At 43.2% G+C, this 19,972-nt stretch overlaps 1 pseudogene; it reads right to left on the bottom strand.

Annotated features, from left to right (window-relative positions):
- Nucleotides 1-18,826: 18,826 nt before the first annotated feature.
- Nucleotides 18,827-19,710, bottom strand: LOC100986871 (G patch domain-containing protein 11-like; annotated as a pseudogene).
- Nucleotides 19,711-19,972: the final 262 nt, after the last annotated feature.

The following is a 19,972-nucleotide window of genomic DNA, read 5'->3' on the forward strand; positions in this document are numbered from 1 at the left end:
TTACCTTATGGCTTGATTTTGTTGTCTCTTCGTGTCCTCTGTTTACTTATTATGGCCGGCGGCTTTCCCTGGGTCTCCTCTCTTCCTTTTCTCACCTCTCTTAGTGGCCAGCAAATCTTGTTGATTTTTTTTCCTCCCCAGACATATCTTAAATCCATCCCTTTTACTGTTTCCCAGTCCTCAGTATTGGTTGCTTGAACTTCTACGAAAGTATGAACCAGTCTTGCTTGACTCTAAACTACCAGAATAATCTTCTAAATATGTAAATTTGATAACACCTCTATTTAAATTCCATATTAGCAGTTAGCAGTGGTTGTGTCACAAACTTTTGAGCTGTGTTAGAAAATGTTATTCAAGGCCGGATGCGGTGGCTCACGCCTGTAATCCCAGCACTTTGGGAGGCTGGGGTGGGCAGATCATGAGGTCAAGAGATCGAGACCATCCTGGCTAACACGGTGAAACCCCGTCTCTACTAAAAATACAAAAAATTAGCTGGGCAGGGTGGCGGGCACCTGTGGTCCCAGCTACTTGGGAGGCTGAGGCAGGAGAATGGTGTGAACCCGGGAGGCAGAAGTTGCAGTGAGCAGAGATTGCGCCACTGCACTCCATCGTGGGTGACAGTGTGAGACTCTGTCTTAAAAAAAAAAAAAAAGAATGTTATTCAAGTACTAGACTTAGTGCTGTCTACTTAGAAAAAATACAATAGAGCAGAATCAAAGGCATTCCTAATCCTTTACTCTCAATCACTTGCATTCTTCTTGAAATGAGTGAAAGCAATCCTTTCTTGAGGGGCAGAGTTAGAGGGATGTGATACAAATTACATATAATCTGTAGTCTAGTGTCTCTGTATCATAGTAACCAACTGTTACTGTTGCAGCATTTATTTTGTGGCAATCATTGTTTATTGCTATGATTTATGTCTTATTTGTATTTCTTGAGTTTTGTCAAAATTTGATTATGCTTCATGTGTCTTAGAAAAACAGATTATCCTACTTACCAATTGTTCTCAGTAGGGCACATTATTCTCCCCCCATCTCTGAGGTTACTTAGGATGGATACGGGCATTGGTAATGTCATAATGGCTGCGGGTACTATGGGTGGTCTGGAGCCCAAGGTGTTAAATATCCTGCAATACATGAGACAGTCCCATAATTGTCCCACTCCAGGTGTCCTCACTGGGAAGCATTGGTAGTCATCAAAGCACAAACTTTAGCAAGGCACGTAGAACCTCATCACACCTGGTCCCTGACTATGTTTTCCGCCTAGCATAATACCGTGTACTTCTGCTCCCTGCTGCTCTCTAGAATGTGAAATATTCTTGTGCAAATGAGCTTTTCGTGTACTGTTTCCTCTATCTGGAATGCTCTTCCATCCTTGACTGGTTAATAAACTCTTCTTTCTTTGTATTCATTCTTCCAGAAGCCATCTCTGACACCTCTCCTCTGGGGAGAATTAGTTTGTCTTTCTTCTGTGTTCTCGTAGCACCCAGCATACATCTGGTCACCACTGGGATGTTCACAAACTTCTTATTTCCCCTTCTCTGGAAACATGGTAGCATATATTTCCCTGCTTTTCCTTAAACTTCAGCACTATCAAATGACTTGCTTTGGGCAATGAAATATGAGTGAAATTGACATGCGTAACTTCCAGATGGAAACGTCAATAGGCAGTCACAATTTGCCATTTTTTCTTTATTTCTGCTACGGTAAGCCAGATGATGGCTGCTCTGTGATACCAGGCCTTGGAGTAAGTGGAGCTCCCTGCCAACACGCAACTGGTGTATAACATGAACAAGAGATGAGCTGTGTTGTTTTAAGCCACTGAGATTTTTATTTTTATTTATTTTTTTGAGATGGAGTCTCGCTCTGTCACCCAGGCTGGAGTGCAGTGGTGCGATCTTGGCTCACTGCAACCTCTGCCTCCTGGGTTCAAGTGATTCTCCTGCCTCAGCCTCCTGAGTAGCTGGGATTACAGGTGCCCATCACTACGCCCAGCTAATTTTTTTAAATTTTCAGTAGAGATGGGGTTTTACCATGTTGGCCAGGCTGTTCTCAAACTTCTGACCTCAAGTGATCCACCCACCTTGGCCTCTCAAAGTGCTAGGTTTAGAGGCATGAGCCACTGTGCCCGACTGCCACTGAGATTTTTAGGTTGCTTGTTAGTACAGTATACTCATGCTCGTCCTGATGGATGTACCTCTATTATAGTAGTTATCACATGATTTTTTTTTTTTTTTGAGACAGGGTCTTGCTCTGTTGCCCAGGTTGGAGTCCAATGGCATGATCTTGGCCCACTGCAACCTCCACCTCCCGGGTTCAAGTGATCCTCCTGCCCCAGCCTCTCAAGTAGCTGGGATTACAGGTGTGTGCCACCATGCCTGGCTAATTTTTGTCTTTTCTTTTTTTTTTTTTTTGAGACGGAGTCTTGCTCTGTCCCCCAGGCTGGAGTGCAGTGGCGCAATCTCGCCTCACTGCAAGCTCTGCCTCCTGGGTTCACGCCATTCTCCTGCCTCCGCCTCCAGAGTAGTTGGGACTACAGGCACCCACTACCACACCAGGCTAATTTTTTTGTGTTTTTGGTAGAGACAGGGTTTTGCCATATAAGCCAGGATGGTCTTGATCTCCTGACCTCATGATCCACCCACCTCGGCCTCCCAAACTGCTGGGATTATAGGCGTGAGCCACCGCGCCAGGCCATTTTTGTATTTTTGGTAGAGACGGGGTTCCACCATGTTGCTCAGGCTGGTGTTGAACTCCTGGGCTCAAGTGATCCAGCCACCTCGGCCTCACAAATTGCCTAGATTACAGGCATGAGCCACTGTGCCCAGCCATGTGGTTTTGTTATTGTTGGCTTTACCAGACTATCTCCACAGTAGGCAGTGAGCTTCTTGATGGTTGGGACTATCAGTTTTTTGCTCCTGTGTTGCCAGAACTTTGCACAGTGTCAAACTGTATTAGTTATCTCTCAGTGTGTAACAAATTAGCCCAGAATTTAGTGGCTTAGAGAAATAATAAGCATTTATTATCCTCATGGTTCCTGTTGGTCAGGAATTTGGGAGCAGCTTGTCAGGGGATAGTTCTGCCTCGGTGTCTCTCATGAGGCTGCATTAAAGATGTTGGGTGGGGATGTCATCATCTGAAGGTTTGACTGGGGCTGGAGGAGGAGGGGCAGCCAACAGTGTCAGAATATGTGAGGGACTGAGAAGCTGTGAAATCATCATATTTCAGAATGTGAGGTCAGTAATTCTGAGCATAAAAGTAACAGCTGCAATGGAATGCAAGATGAGGCACACAGGTAAGTGTAGAGGGAAAAAAAGGACTTTGCTAAGAAGAAACAAGTGAAGAGCCTCCTGGAGATATTGAACTATAAAAGATGCAAGAAAAGATGTTTGCTAAAAGAGGTTGCTGACTCACTTGGCTGGCAAGTTGGTGCCGGTTGTTGGTGAGAGACCTCTGTTCTTCCCCACATGGGCCTCTCCACAGGCCACTTGAGTGTCTTCACAACATGGCGGCTGGCAGCCCCTGGAGCAGGTGATCCAAGAGAGATATGATGGAAGTGGTGATGTCTTTTATGACTTAGCTTTAGAAGTGACACACTGCCATCATGCCATGTTCCATTTGTTACATGTGATTCACTGAGTCCAGCACACATCCAAGATGAAGAGGATTAGGGTCTACTTTCTGAAGGGAGGAATGTAAAAAACAAACCAAAAAAAAATTGTGGCCATACTTTAAAATCACCCCACAGGAACATATTGGGTTCTCCGTAAATACTCCAGAAGGAAATATCGGCTCTTTTTATTCAGTTTGGTGAGAAATGCCTCAGCTGTTATCCTTTTTAACTCCAATAAGTCCCATTTTTTTTCTCCCCCTTAATTAACCTTTATTTCAAACTTCATCTCTTAGTTTCTTATTCTCAGCTCCAGAGAATGAATTATGTATAACAAGTTCCAGACATTTTTTTTGTATGTGCCTAAGGTGCTTAAAATAGTAAAGAGCTAAGTCTCACCAACCTTGTAAGTTAGACCCAAAAAAATTGTCCTAGGAAATAGAATGTAATTTAAAATTTTATCCTTTCCACAGATTGACAAAATCATCTTTACCTTGTTATTAGAGGGTTTTTTCCTAAGCTGGCAGTGACATTTGGGATTCTGTCATCACCAACTTATTATTAGACAGAAGATTATTTTCCTCATCTGTGGTGTTTTGGACAAAGCCCTGGCTGGTCTTCTTAGTCAGGTTGGGCTGTCAGCCTTGAGCTGGTTTCAGATTCTGGGTAGCGATTCTGTCAGCTGCATTGTCTCTGCATGGCCTTCAGTGCTAAAAATTGTCCTTTCTGAGATGCTGAACTTCTAGGTTTGTTAAAGTGGGTCCCTTTAAACATGTTCAATTCCAGGACTTCTTCAATTCCAGGACTACTACGAACCTCTAGTTTTGTTAGGGAGAATTAAGTTTCCCCTTTGCTAAAGCTTCCTAGCCACAGCCTTCCCACCACAGAACACTTGCTGAGCCACAGCTCAAATTTGTCTTGGCCCATGGCTGTTTCTCTCAGCTTGTCAGAGTAGAAATGGGTTACTTGGAGACCAGAGGTTGCACACAAATTGAGATGAGGACACCCGCATTGGAAAAGGAAAGGTGATAGCTAGAGCCACACTCTTGGCTTTTCATTGCCTACCCTCTCTGTGGGAAGTTTGGAGGGAAAGGTTATCCAACCTTCAAAAGCCAATCCCTTGTCCTTCCCTACAGGAACTCACATAAAGCCCTGCCACCCCCTGTTCTACAGCTGGTTTCTCTCCTTTGCTTCTCCATTTCTTTCTTTCTTTTCTTTCTTTCTTTTTTTTTAGATGGAATTTCATTCTTGTTGCCCAGGCTGGAGTGCAATGGCATGATCTTGGCTCACTGCAACCTCTGCCTCCCGGGTTCAAGCGATACTGCTGCCACAGCCTCTGGAGTAGCTGGGATTACAGGCATGCGCTACCATGCCCAGCTAATTTTTGTATTATTAGTAGAGATGGAGTTTTACCATGTTGGCCAGGCTGGTCTCGAATTCCTGACCTCAGATGATCCACCTGCCTCGGCCTCCGAAAGTGCTGGGATTACAGGTGTGAGCCACTGCGCCCAGCCACTTCTCCATTTCTATGGATGCTAGTTTTTTTTATTGTGGGAAGAAACCTCTTTACCCTACTGTCTTCTTTTAGCAAACACCTTCTTTTTCTTGCATCTTTTGTAGCTCACTATCTCCAGGAGGCTCTGCATTTGTTTCTTCTTAGCAAAGTCCTTTTTTATCCCTCTACACTTGCCTGTGTGCCTCATCTTGCATTCCATTGCAGCTTTTACTTTTATCCTCAGAATTACTGACCTCACATTCTGAAATACAATGATTTCACAGCTTCTCAGTCCCTCACATATTCTGACACTGTCGGCTGCCCCTCTTCCTGGAAACTTGCATTTTTCTCAACTTAGTGATGTTGGACCCTCTTAATCACCTCTCTTACTTTGCTTTTCTCACCTTTTCTACCACCTTCTCTTTCTTGTCTGTTTCTTTTTTCTATCTGCATTCAGAGCATCCATGCCCTCTACCTCTCTTCAAGGCCCCTTTGATGGCAGCCCCGGCTCAGTGGCTGTCAGATGCTTATTCTCTTCCTTTCTTTCTCCCCTTCTTTCAGTCTCATTTTAATTGTCTAGCCTATTCCTGGATCCTGATGAAAATGAAGCTTTTCTTTCCTGCAAAGCTGGTGGTGTTTTTCCAGTTTCTCCATCATTATTGGTGGTTACCAATCTCTCCCTGAAGCAAAGAGTCCTTGACTCGTGTGTGAATCGTGACAGTCCTTTTATAATACAGCATAGACTTGGCCAATGCTCCCCATGAATAAAGTTCTGTTCCTGGCTTCTCCCCTTGTTACTCATGACTGGCCTTCTTGCAGTAGCCTCCTGTGAGGATTCTGTGGCTCTGATCCTCCTTATTCTATTAGAACCTTGATTTGGTGCAATGAGTAGGAACCCAAGCCTTTGAGACATCCTGGATTCAAACCGGGACTCTTAGCAGTTTAAGCTGCACTGTTCTTCTTGTGTACAAATGGTCAATCTTGATACCTTTGATTTCTTGATAGTGCTAGAGAACTCAGCAGCACCTTTTTGAATTTGGAGAGATTTGGATATTGGCTGTTACTTTGACTTGCAGTGGGCTGAATGCAGTTCTGCTATAATCACGCAGTTGCAGCCACCACTAGTGGAACTGAGTTAGGGGCTTAATAACATCATTGATTCCCAGTCTGCTTCCAGGCCAACTTGCTCCTGAGTCCCCACATCAGAGCCCAGGTTGTGGAGAGCTGAAGGAATTTCCTTTTTCTCAAGGCCATAGGCAGGCTGTTTCCTCCCTAGCATCAACTGCTTCCTGGTACCATAGACCTAGAGATGTGCAAAGCTTCAGAAAAAACCTTACAGCAGAGGTCCTCAGTGGGGCAGTGCTGCCTTCTGGGAGGTGCTTTGGGAATTGGTGGGGTCCTCACAAGGATTGCGGGGCTCTAATGGCATGTGATGGGTGGATAACAGGGATTTTTGATGCCCTGCAGTGTGCGGGATAGTTCTACTCAAGAGTGATTGCCAGAAACCCTGTATAGCTCTGAAATGCCCTGTTGGGTGTGCATATGGGAGAAAAACCTGTGTAATTATCTAGACACTAACTCTTTTATTTATTTATTTATTCATTTATTTATTTATTTAGAGACAGAGACTCACTCTGTCGCCCAGGCTGGAGTGCAGTGGCATGATCTCAGCTCACTGCAAGCTCCGCCTCCTGGGTTCACACCATTCTCCTGCCTCAGCCTCCCAAGTAGCTGGGACTACAGGTGCCCGCCACCACGCCGGGCTAATTTTTTGTAGAAACGGGGTTTCACCATGTTAGCCAGGATAGTCTCGATCTCTTGACCTCGTGATCTGCCTGCCTCAGCTTCCCAAAGTGCTGGGATTACAGGCATGAGCCACCACGCTGGCCAGACACTAACTCTTTTTTATATAATAAAACCTTTCTTTTTTTTTTACCATTTGAGTATATGCTGAGCATTCCAATAATGTAACCACCAAGAGTTAGCATTTTAGTAAGTTCCCTGGCTCTTGGAAGCTACTTGTATTTAGATTGTCAATTCTACATGCCCACCTCAGTCTGCACTTTTAACAATGACATTTATCATGATTGTACATATAGGTGCAAGCACATGTCTGCATCATTATGTCTTTCAGTGTGTCTTGTCTCCATATCTACATATTAAAGTAATATTTTCAATTCCTGTCCTTTTGTTTATTGTGTATATTACAGTTAGGCTATTATATTAATTTTTAAAAAGTACACACATAGGTAGATATTATCTATGAATTTCATTTCAGCCTGGTAAAGAGCTCATGGTTTTATAAGGAGAGCCACGAGTCAACAGGGCCTACGCTTGCTCAGGGAGGTGTGGGTTTGTGACCATGGCTGAAAGGACAGTGACAAAAATACCCTAATTCATCAACTCCAAGAGGGTCATTTCTTCGTATTTCAGTAATTTTACAATCATGTTTTCTAACCGATGTGCATGTTTAGATGCTGTGACAGAAAATTCACATACCACCTTAAACCATGGTGTTAGAATTAGGGATAGATGTGAATATGGACTTTGTGTCATTTTAAAGTTCCTGATAGTTTAGCCTTGTTCATTGTCTTCATGTTTTTTTAATTTCAGACTCTTTTTTTCCTCTTTCCTGCAAATATGTGTATTTTTAGGGCTCTGTAGATTTGCCAAATTAATCTAAGCTGCAATGGATTTAGGTCGCATGTTGCTTTTAGGTGAAGAGGCAGTATGGCATATGGTTAAGAATATAGAAGCTGCAGCCACATGGCCTGGGTGGACATCCTGGCTCTACCTCTTAGTAGCTGTGTAACTTGGGGACCATTGTCCCCATCAGTGGATAACAAAACCCACTGAAGAAGTTGGAGGAGAGTGAGGGTTAGCTACTTACCTATACTGTCTCTACCAGGGTGTACTGTATGACAAAGTGGCCTCAGATAAAATCCCGTCACTCACACAGAGATTCGTTAACCAAATAGTCACGAGCAGACAGATAACGGTGCGTACCCTTTTTTCTGCAAGTGTGAGATGCTCTCAGCGCTCTGTGATTTTTAGCTGTTTTGGCTAGCACCTTTCATGCAATGCTGACTTGAAACTCTCCTGCGGTTAGCATTAGGCAGCCAGAAATCCTCCTACCACAGTGGACAGACACAGGACCATTTAGGGATTGAGATTTGGGTGCCATTCCAGAGGGTGCAGATCACAGGTCTTGCTAGATTCTTACACCTTGTTGAAGAGAGGAGGATATGCCCCAAATATTTTACTTTAATGTTGCCTGCCAAGAGTACTTCTTGAACATTCATTACACCATTTATTTATTTTTGTTTTTGAGACAGAGTTTTGCTCTTGTTGCCCAGACTGGATTGCAATGGTATGACCTTGGCTCACTGCAACCTCCACCTCCCAGGTTCAAGTGATTCTCCTGCCTCAGCCTCCTGAGTAACTGCGATTACAGGCATGTGCCACCACGCCCAGCTAATTTTGTATTTTTAGTAGAGATGGGGTTTTGCCAACCATTTCACCAAGAAGAACCTGTTATGACATTCACTGTGCTAATTAGCCCAACCTTTAGTGTTGATGGCAATATGGAAAACAGAAACTTTGTCGCAGACGCCTCTGGGGCAATGGCCTTTCTGATATGACATTAAACCACTTATTTTTTTTTTTTTTGAGACAAAGTCTCACTCTGTTACCTAGGCTGGAGTGCAATGGCGTGGTCTCGGCTCACTGCAACCTCTGCCTCCTGGGTTCAAGCAATTCTCCAGCCTCAGCCTCCCGAGTAGCTGGGACTACAGGCATGTGCCACCATACCTGGCTAATTTTTGTATTTTTAGTAGAGACAGGGTTTCGCTATGTTGGCCAGGCTGGTCTGGAACACCTGACCTTGTGATCTGCCCGCCTCAGATCTCCCAAAGGGCTGGGATTACAGGCGTGAGCCACTGTGCCTGGCCACCACTCTTGAGTGTTCTGTTTAATGAAAACAACCAATTGGCCTTAGAGTTAAAGGTTGGACTAGCCAGCACATGCTTAGCATCACATTGTGTATATAAAAGCATTTGAAAGTAAATTCCAGACCTTGTACCAGTACCTTTTTGGGCTGTTATGATGTTCCCTCGAGTTACTTAATGTAATGTGTTCATAATATCATCTAATTGTAAGTGCTATATAAGTATGTGGTATCATTATTATATCTATATTATATCAATATATCATATTATATCAAAGTAAGTGCTTTGCTCTATCTTAAGAGCATGCGGTCTTATATGGTCATGTTATTTTTCCCACCAAATACCTGGTCTCCCATATAACATACCAAAAGGAAGTTGGTGCGATTGATCCTCATTATTTGTGGATTGTGTATTTGTGAACTCTTCTACTTGCTAGATTTTATTCATAATCCCCAAACCAGTACTCAAGGGGTTTTCACAGGCATTTGTGGACATTGCACAGAGTGGCGACATTTGAGTCACCTGATATGCATGTTCCCAGGTGAGGTGGAATGACATGACACTCTCCCTTCTCGCTTCAGCTCTCATACTGTCAACAATGTCCCTCTCATGGTCTATTTAGAGCTGTTTTTCACACTGTTGTGTTTTTTCTTGGTGACTTCGCTGTTTACAATGGTCCCCAAGCATAGTGCTGAAATGCTGTCCAGTGTTTCCAACTGCAGGAAGGCTACAATGTGTCTTACACAGAAAATATGTGTGTTAGGTAAGTTTCATTCCAGCATGAATTTTAGTGCTCTTGGTTGTGAGTTCAATGTCAATTAATCAACTGTATATATTAAATAACATGTATTGAAACAGAAACCACATTGAAAAAAGGTTATGTATTGATTGGTGGATGAAAACGTTATGAACAGAAGCTTGCATAAACCTAACCCTATATTTTCCCTAGGAGCAATGGTTCAGTATTCACTAATTCAGTGTTTGCAACGGCTTTATAGCACATAACTGTTGTGAATAAGGAGAATCAATTGTACTTACTTCTTAAGTCCTTCTTTTCGATGCTGTCCCTCTGCAATCGTTCAAGAACCTCAAGGGCAGAACGGGCTACATAATTTGTGGGGCTTAGTGCCAAGTGAAAATGCAAGACCCCTTGTTGGAAAATTAAGACTTTTGCCGGGCGCTGTGGCTTACATCTGTAATCTCAGCACTTTGGGAGGCTGAGGCAGACAGATCACCTGAGGTCAAGAGTTTGAGACCAGCCTGGTCTAACATGGTGAAACCCCGTCGGCACTAAAAATACAAAAATTAGCTGGGTGTGGTGGTGGGCGCCTGTAATCCTAGCAACTTGGGAGGGTGAGGCAAGAGAATTGCTTGAATCTGGGAGGCAGAGGTTGCTATGAGATGAGATTGCGCCAGCCTGGGAGACAGAGCGAGACTCCATCTCAAAAAAAAATAAATAAAAATAATAAATAAATAAAATTAAAATAAAAATTAAGACTTTCAAGGTGAGCTTTAAACCAAACCTGTGGGCCCTCTGTGGTTGCACATGTCACATGCCTACAAAGACAGCCCTGAATTCTGGGGTTAGTCAGTCTAAGAGACCACCTGTAAGCACCAGGCTGGGAGAGAAGGGAGAATCGGCTGCGCCCACAAAGCTGTTGCTTCTGGTGGCCAATGATGTTGTAGTTGAAGGTGAAGGCTGTACATTTCAATAGATGCTACTTAGCCACAGTGCAGTGGTGCCTTTGCTTTCCCAGGCTCCGCCTAGGTTGCCATGCTCCTATTCCTGGAGCTCCCACAACATGACCAGTGACTTCTCCCCAGATCACAAATGCTATGAAAGGGCCCGCTCTTGGTAGAGCGTGGAATGCTCACCCAGATGTCCACCATGGTTTTGAAGCTTCATTCGGGCAACTTTGGTGGCAGAACTCACCTAGTCCATCGAAATTCATCCTGATGAGTTGCTGCAACTTTAATTTTGGGAGAATAGAAGTTGGGATCCCCAATATTTTTACCCAGGAGTTTCCTAGAGCTTGATGTTAATTTGACTTTTCTCATTCTAGAGGTCTATGTAGCAAGGCGGAGAACAGCTCTGCTAACTCAGAGGACCAGTAGGCTCATCCCCTCAAAGTGCAAATGCCTATTAACCTTGTTTGCATAATGCACAGGCTACTTACATGACCCTACATAGAATAATGACAGTTTTCTGGGCCTGCCTTTCGAAAAGCAGTAACAATGATAGCATGAAGGTCATGTATGTGGTTTGGCCTGTATCTTATTCCATTCTGGCCATAACAAAATACATAAACAGGGTGGTTTCTAAACAAAAGATATTTATTTTTTTACAGTTCTGGAGGCTGGGAAATCCAAGATAAGGATGGTCAGGTTCTGGTGAGGACCCTTTTCCAGGCTGCAGATGGCTGCCTTCTGGTTCCTCACTCAGCGAAAGGAGTGAAGGAGCCACCCCACCCACCCTGCCCCCAGCCCCCTTGATAAGGCACTAATCCTGTGCCTGAGAGTTCCGCGCTCATGACCTAATCCACCTCTCCAAAGGCCACACCTCTTAATATCATCACCTTGGGGGTGAGAATTTCACCATATGAATTTTGGGAGAATGACACAAACATTCAGACCATAGCAGCTTGCAAAGATATTTTTGTAAATATTCAAACTAGTTGCTAACATTTAAATCAGGAAATTTCACAAATTTCATGGCAGCCTCTCTGGGAAAAAAATATTCTATTTTTTTTTTTTTTTTGATAACATTAGGCTTCCATTCCCATGTCCTCCATTGCCTGGAGCTGGATAGCAGCTTCTTCTTTACATGAAGCGTGAACTGTCCTCTTCCACAGCCCCCACGTGTCCATTCCTCCCACTTACCTGCCTGGTTTGTATGAGCAGGGCTGATATCTATGGCTGACAGGGCCTGCTCTGAGCCCACTGGGCTCAGGTGGTTCCAGTTGTTAAATATTTTTAATATCTCCCCTGCTTGGAGCCATTTGAGTTGCTAACCTTGCTCTACAAAGAAGCAGCTGTCAGCTTCTTGCTAAAAAATAAATTTAAATTCTGACTCCAGGGTCACTCTGTTACACTGATTAATCTGTTAGATTGTCAGTATTTGCCACCATTTCATTTATGGGAAGCAGAGCTTCTAGATTGAGTCTAAGAGGAATTAAGAAAGTCTGGCCATGTCTGTGCTGATGGAGTGGGCACCCTGGAAAGCCAATTTGCATAAGGGCTGAGGCCCCTCCTGGGGAACAATTCATCCTGATGAAATAGGAGAACCAGGTATGGAGAGCCTGGCCTTGTTAGAGAAAGCTCAGTTATCAGATAATGGCATGGTGCCTGACACCTGATTTCTCCCAGCTCCTATTGGCTTCTCTGTAGCCTTAGAGTGCAGAGCAACAGGTAGAGAAGGAAGAGTTTTTCTCTACAAACTCTGGGGTATCTCTCTGACAGAGCTGGACATAAAAGAGATAAAGAGACATTCTTCCCTCATTACCCCACAGGCAACCCACCTGTGTTTTATTCTACACACTGTAAGCACACCTGTTATGTTATTGGCAGGGCCTGGCAGACACTTTAGTGCTGTTGGAGAAGATGTGTGGGCCCCTGTTGATGGTTTTGGGTCCTATCTAACCCCCTCACACCCTTCCATGTCCTTAACTTGTTGGAAACAGACACAGGAGGCAAATGGGCTCAGAATATATAGAGCATGTGGCAGGACAGTTATACTGGCTGTAATTTTCTTAAAATACTTTGGTGTCGATGATGTGCATATGTGTGAAGTTAAGTTTAATATGTACCCTGGGAGTGTAGGTTAATATTTCAAGTATTCGTAGTCTGTTTACCTATTTTTTACATGGAAATCCACCCTAACATTTGGTGAGTTAGAAAGCAATATATGAATCTCTCTCATGGTTCTGTGGTTGAATGGGATCAGCTGGGCAGTTCTCAGAGTCTTTCATGTGCTTGCAGCCTGATGGCAGTGGGGGCTGGAGGCATCTGAAGTCTCATCTGCCTGGACATCCAAGATGATTTATTTTGTGTGTCCAGTGCTTGGGCTGGGATGGCTGGAACAATGAGACTAGCTGGGCATCTCTTTCTCCATGTGGTCTCCCCACGGGGCTAGCTTGGGCTTCCTCACATTATGGTGATCTCAGGGAGCCAGACTTCCAAGAGAGCATTCCAGGAGACCCATGCCAAGGTTTCAAGGCTTCTTATCACTTAGCCCTCGAAGTCATGCGACATCACATCTCCTGCCACCAATGCTGACTGTGATGGTGGACTTTCTGTGTCAAATTGGCTAGGCTGCAGTACCCAGAGAGTTGTTCAAGCATTATTCTAGATGTTTCTGTGAAGATATCTTTTAAAGATGAGATTAACATTTACATCAGACTTTCAGAGTAAAGCAGATGGCCCTCTCTAGTGAGGGTGGGAGTCATCCAATTAGTTGAAGGCCTTAAGAGAAAAAGGACTGTTCTCCCTTGAGGAAGAGGGAATTCTGCCCATTGACTGCCTTTGAACATGAATGATAGCATTTCTCCCCTGAGTCTCCAGCCTGCTGGTCTGCCCCATAGATTCGACTTGTCAGCCTCCCCAATTGCATGAGCCAATTCCTTAAAATCGCTCCCTGCCTTTCTCTCTCTCTCTCTGTCTCTGTATCTCTATTTCTATTTCTATCTGTCTATATCCTATTGGCCTAGTTTCAGAGGGAGGGGAATTAGATTTCCAAACAGAGGAGCATAAAAAAAAATGTTCAGCCAGCTCCAATCCATCATAATTCTCATCTGAAATTCCCACTCTTTGGGTAATTAGCTGGGATTTGAAAGAGCCTAATGAGGAATCCACCTTTCAGAGGTGGCTTCAAATATCTTGATCTGAAATCTCCAATGAGGGGTTTTTATTTGCATAAGGGATGTGTAGAAATAATAATTTTCACCGGATGAGTGATTGGTTAAAAATATTTGCTTGCCAGAAAGACTTTGCAGGCATCACCACCTTTGAGTCAAGGAGGTTTAAGACCCCGGCCAGGATAATACGACAGCACAAACTGAAGGTTAGAAGGTCACTTAGCTCTGTGTCCTCCAGTTCTCAGAGGCACCTGTTGTTTGATCCAACTAGAAGGGAATTGATTACAAATGAATGAAATTCTCTTGAAGTTTTCTTATTGGAGAGCCCAAGTATAGAAAACAAGATGTCTCTGAGTTTACAGAACAGGTTGCATGATTATTTTGAGCCCACATGCTCTAAGAAATGATTACACAAACAGAAAATTTGGTCTAAGACTTGTTTTTGTTCTAACATGCTACATAGCAGTGAGCTGTGGGGGAGGAGCCACTTAGCTCCCCGCTGCCTTTAAAGTTTGGCTTGACCAATGTTGCCTCCTTGTTCCAAATCTGATAATGTTGAGCAGCCCTATGGGCTTAGGTCAGTTGGCAACGGAGCTTCTCTCTCTCACATAGACCTTGGGATTCACATGACTTTGATTTGCATATTTAGTTGCAGGCTAAAGAACTGGAACTGGTAAATTGGAAGGTTGGCCAGGCTGGCCTGCAGCAGGCTGTACTTCATCTGATTACCAGAAGGAGCAAGTGGCACAAGCAACCACCATGCTTGGCAAGAGTAGGTGGCTCCTGCTGTCCTTGCTTAGTGCAGGGGCCCTGCCCAGGACAAAGGTGGCCCAAGGGATGTCAGCTGGGCCCATCTCACCAATCATATTCATTACTCCTCCTTCCAAGGGGAGGAGCAGGTAAGAGATGAAGGGGGTCACTCTACTGCTGTTCCCTTCCAGGCAATAGGGAAGAAGCCTCCCCTTGGAAATAAGAGAATAGAGGAAGGGATACCCAAGCAAAGGTATTTAAGACTCTTGCTGATACCTAGATACAGCTGCAGAGACAATGATGGAATCCTGCAGGGGCAAGGTGGACGTGAACCACTGACATTGAAGCTATTATTGTGATACTGTCCTCACACTGGTGATGGCTGAGGAGAGTGCTATTTTATCCACGTGCATTAGTTGTTTCCTGATGGAGACATGAGGCTCAGGTCTGACATTTCCAATGAACTGCCCTTTCTTCAGCCACTTTGCACCAGTACAGTTCTCTGACCATGGTGGGATATAAATAAGCATTTGTTGAGTTAATGAGCCCAGCAATAAGAGGCCAGGGCAGGCAATGGGTCTGGTATGAACATTAGGAAGGTACTTGGGATGTAATTTTACAAACTTCAATGATGTGCAGAGAAGCAACCTCCTTTTAAATGAAAGCTGACTTGTGGACTTCTAGGGTTGATTTACCATTTTAATTTAAATTTTTCTTGTATGTTAAAGTATTTATTTTGAATTTCAGAAACGACAGTATTTTTGATTTTTAATTAAGAAAAGACATTTTAGAATTTCTAGATAGGACTTTGAAAATAAACATAACACAATATACACAAAAATAAATGACATGGCATTAAATTTTACATTGTTTTGCAGTTTCAAATTTCATATGAATGTTCTAAAACAAATTTTAAAATTCTTTTCAATGTTTTACTTCCCTCGGTGTTCATTATTACCTATTTAGAAAGTCATAAAAGGCCTAAAAATAAGTTTTTACTCATATTGAAAACCTGATTTTTTTTTCCTTAAGATGGGGCTCTCTCACTATGTTGCCCAGGCTGGTCTCAAACTCCTGGGCTCAGGGGATTCCCCACCTCAGCCCCTTGAGTAGCTAGGAAAATAGGTCTGCATCACCGCACCCAGCTGAAAGCCTGTATTTTTTATTTATTTATTTATTGAGACAGAGTCTGGCTCTGTTACCAGGCTGGAGTGCAGTGGTGTGATCTCAGCTCACTGCAGCCTCCACCTCCTTGGTTCAAGCGATTCTCCTGCCTCAGCCTCCCGAGTAGCTAGGACTACAGGCCCCTGCCACCTTGCCCAGCTAATTTTTGTATTTTTAGTAGAGACGGGGTTTCACCATGTCGACCAGGATGGTCTCGCTGTCTTGACCTCGTGATCTGCCTGCCTCAGCCTCCCAAAGTGCTAGGATTATAGGAGTAAGCCTCTGCGCCCGGCCGAAAGCCTATATTTTTATCCTTTGATGGACAAGAACGGAGGGATATCTCCCACTCTCTAAGCTGGTCTAGTTCTAGTCCTAGGCCTGTAAATGTAGACCACAATCCTGGGTTCCATCAGTGTTATTCTGCATTCTTAGCATAATTGTCATGAACATATTTAAAATATTTTAGGTCACTGAGCAGGTGTGTGTTGTCCCCATAGTCAGTAAGAGGAGAAAGGGAAGCCAGTTCCTGTCTATCTCGATTCCATCTGAAGATATCCATTTGGCTTTGGGATTTGACTGAATGTTGGAATGTTGGCTGAAGTGACACCAAAATATTGACTGTAATTGCAAGGGTAAAATGTACTCCTCTATTTTATTAATAGCTACTAATGTAATTATATATATATATTTTTTGAGACAGGGCCTTGCTCTGTCACCCAGGCTAGAGTGCAGTAGCATGATCTCAGCTCACTGCAATCTCTGCCTCTTAGGTTCAAGCAATTCTCATGCCTCAGCCTTCTGAGTAGCTGGATTACAGGCGTGTGCCACCATGCCCAGCTAGTTTTTGTATTTTTAGTAGAGACGGGGTTTCACCATGTTGGCCAGGCTGGTCTCAAACTGCTGGCTTCAAGTGATCTGCCTGCCTTGGCCTCCTCAAGTGCCAGGATTACAGGAGTGAGCTACTGTGCTCAGCCAATTTTATAATTTTTTTAAACAAAAAAAAAATTATTAAACAATAGCATCCAACCATATAAACTTAGAGAGATATATATATATACACACACATATATATATATACACACACACATATATATATATTTATATTCATAAAAATAATGATTAGTTTTCTGGATGAAGAACTGAGGCCCAGAAGTTAACTAGATTAGTGGCTCAAGCTAGGCTGCATTTTAGAATCAAGGCCACTGATGCCCAAGTCATAGTGACCAGTAGCATCAGAATCTCTTGGGGTGGGATCCTTTTATTATTATTTTGTAAAGGTCCCTAAGTTAAACTTGAAAAGTGAATTAGGTCATATTAGGTCAGAGATTAATACAAGTTGTACTACTGATTATCTTACCCTAGCAAGTACAGGTTAGTTTTTGTGATTTTCTTATGTATGCTGTTTCTAATAAAAAAAGAGGTTGATCTCTTGCTCAATGCAACTAAAAGGTGAGCTATAAAATGACACAGGTGATCACAACTCTATCCAAAGAATAGTGATGCACCATACTTAATCTCAGCGCTAGTTCTTATCCTCAGGTGCTTGTCATTCATTCTTGGGACTTCAAAATAAATACAGATATAGATATCCAGGACCTGCTTTAGACTAGATAAATCAAAATCAGTCACTAGGGGAGACATCTGAGCATATGAACTTTTAAAAAGGTTCATGATTTTGATGCCTCACCCTGGATGGAGCTCTCTCATAGTATGCCACATGGTATGTCCTTAGCTGTATTCAGTAAAATTACAGGGAAGCAGATTGCAGTTTAAGAGAAAACAATGAAAATAATTTAGGGCTACCCAGTAATAATGGATTTTTTTTTTTTTTTGAGATGGAGTCTTGCTTTGTTGCCAGGCTGGAGTGCAGTGGCACGATCTCGGCTCACTGCAACCTGCTTTCCCGGGTTCAAGCAATTCTCCTGCCTCAGCCTCCCTAGTAGCTGGGACAACAGGCATGCGCCACCATGCCCAGCTAATTTTTGTATTTTTAGTAGAGATGGGGTTTCATCATGTTGGCCAGGATGGTCTCGATCTCTTGACCTCATGGTCCACCCACCTCTGCCTCCAAAAGTGCTGGGATTGTAGGTGTGAGCCACGGCGCCTGGCCTGGAATGGTTTTAAAGCAGTGAGCTCTCTGTGGTGGGAAGAATAAAAGCAAAGGTTGAATTACCACTCACTGGGAATGCTATCAAGGGGTTTCCAAATTCAGTAAGTACTTGGATCACATGATATTTGAGTTTCCTCACAATTCTTAAGTTTCTATAGCCAAAACTTCCAATAGATCACATTTAATGGATGTAGACATTGTCATGAAAACTCATGATTTTACCACAAATTATCACAGTTATTTTGTCTGTAAAATGGATTAGAATTTAGTAGTACTGGTGGAACATTTCCTCTGACATCAGTCTTATTGCGGGGAATACGTTTCCCCTCCTCTTCATGCTTGGATGGAGGGAAGGGAACTTCTCCTTGCTCCTCCAAAGCGAGAAGTGTAGGAAAAAGCTCTCTGAACCCTCATTCATTCCTTCCCAACAAAGAACTGTCTCATCCCATGGGTGATACAAGAAGGAACTGAGCATGTGTGGTCCAGCCCTTGGTGGACCTTGAAAGCTAACTGGTCTCAGAATGCAAAGATGAGCTCTGCCCCAACAAGGCAGAGGCCCGCAGTTCTCTCCAATCAGGGAGAAATATTACAGTGTCTGACTGGAGAAAAATTCAGCCTTCTCTATTTCAGCTTATTCACTGATAAAGTGGATATTTTTCTCTTCCTCTGACTCCTGTTTCTTATTTCTCAATTTGTTCCAAAGTGAAGAGGGGAATAAGAGAGTTACCCATTGGTGTCCTTAAACCCCTCACCTATCACAATACAGCAATAAACTGTAACTGTCCATCTCTATGACACTTGTGTTCTGAAATGGCATTGCATTATTTTTTTCAAGTCAGTGAACTCTCACATTCTAAAGTACAAAAAGAAGAAAACATTATATAAAGTCCCTCTTTCTTTACTGGCATAAAAAATTTGGGATTTCTAACTGCTGAATTGTCTATCCCTAGGAAATAATAACATTTTTCAAGTTTCCAGTTTATTGGGAATAATCTTAGTCATGATCTGCAGAAGTTGGTCCTGGACAATTTGAAGATAGGTCTTCTTTATCTTCATAGGCTGTTCCACACCAAATACTATACAGAAGTTCTTCTCTTAAATAACTAGTCAATATTTGTAATTTTTCCAGTACACTTAAATCTTCACTCTTATATTCATCTTCATCCTGTTCTTTTTCTTCTTCATCTTCAGTCTCCTTTTCAAGCCTCAACCAGTACCATGCTTCCCTGGGAACCTGAATATTTTTCTGGGTGTCCAATTGTTGACAGACTCGCTGGCTTCTTCTGTGATCTCCTTCTAGCTTCATTTCATCTTGCTTATTTTTAAGTCGCATTCGAAACTGGTCTGCAGCTTTTTCTTCAGTTTGGTTATTCATGTGAATCTTTTTTCCGTAGCTTTCTAATTTTTCCTCTGCTTTCCGTTTTAATGATGCCTTATGACCAAATGCCACTTTTCCCTGTTTTGATATTGAGAGGAATGGGTTCAACAATACCACTCCTACCCTTGCCAAGTGCCTGACCACTTTTATAGCCCATCTTTTGGAGCAAGGTAAACCCTTTGTTTCACAGCCTAGTGCATTCTTCAACCCATTGTTACGTCTTTTTTGTTCTTCTTCTTTTAAACTCTTCTGCCTGTGTTTCAAGTTAGCTTCCTGTTGCTTTTCTTCTTTTCCACGGGCTTCCCGGATTTGCCTTAGCATTGGCAAGCCTGGTCTGTTATCTTCTTGGACATTAATGAAGGAATTAGATGTTAGTCCTCTTCTTCTGCCATGTTCAACTTCATATGGCTATAGCATCTGACAGCTCTCTACTCACCCTGGTTCAGCTCCAGGGAGTGCGTGCTGCACAAGCGTGCACCGACCGGCGATGGACTTCAGGGCCTCGGCTCCCTACCATTTTTAATCGTTTCTTAAATTCTCAGAATTGGAGAACTAGGTGTGGTGGATGTTTTCTGTTTGCTCCTCTAACCTACACTATGTTCCCTCCTTCCACTCTGCTCTATGTCCTGGGAGGCTGACCTGTCTGAACCTTATCAGTGGGCTCCC

Source organism: Pan paniscus, chromosome 2 (assembly GCF_029289425.2).
Source record: "Pan paniscus chromosome 2, NHGRI_mPanPan1-v2.0_pri, whole genome shotgun sequence".
NCBI classification, from domain to species: Eukaryota; Metazoa; Chordata; class Mammalia; order Primates; family Hominidae; genus Pan; species Pan paniscus.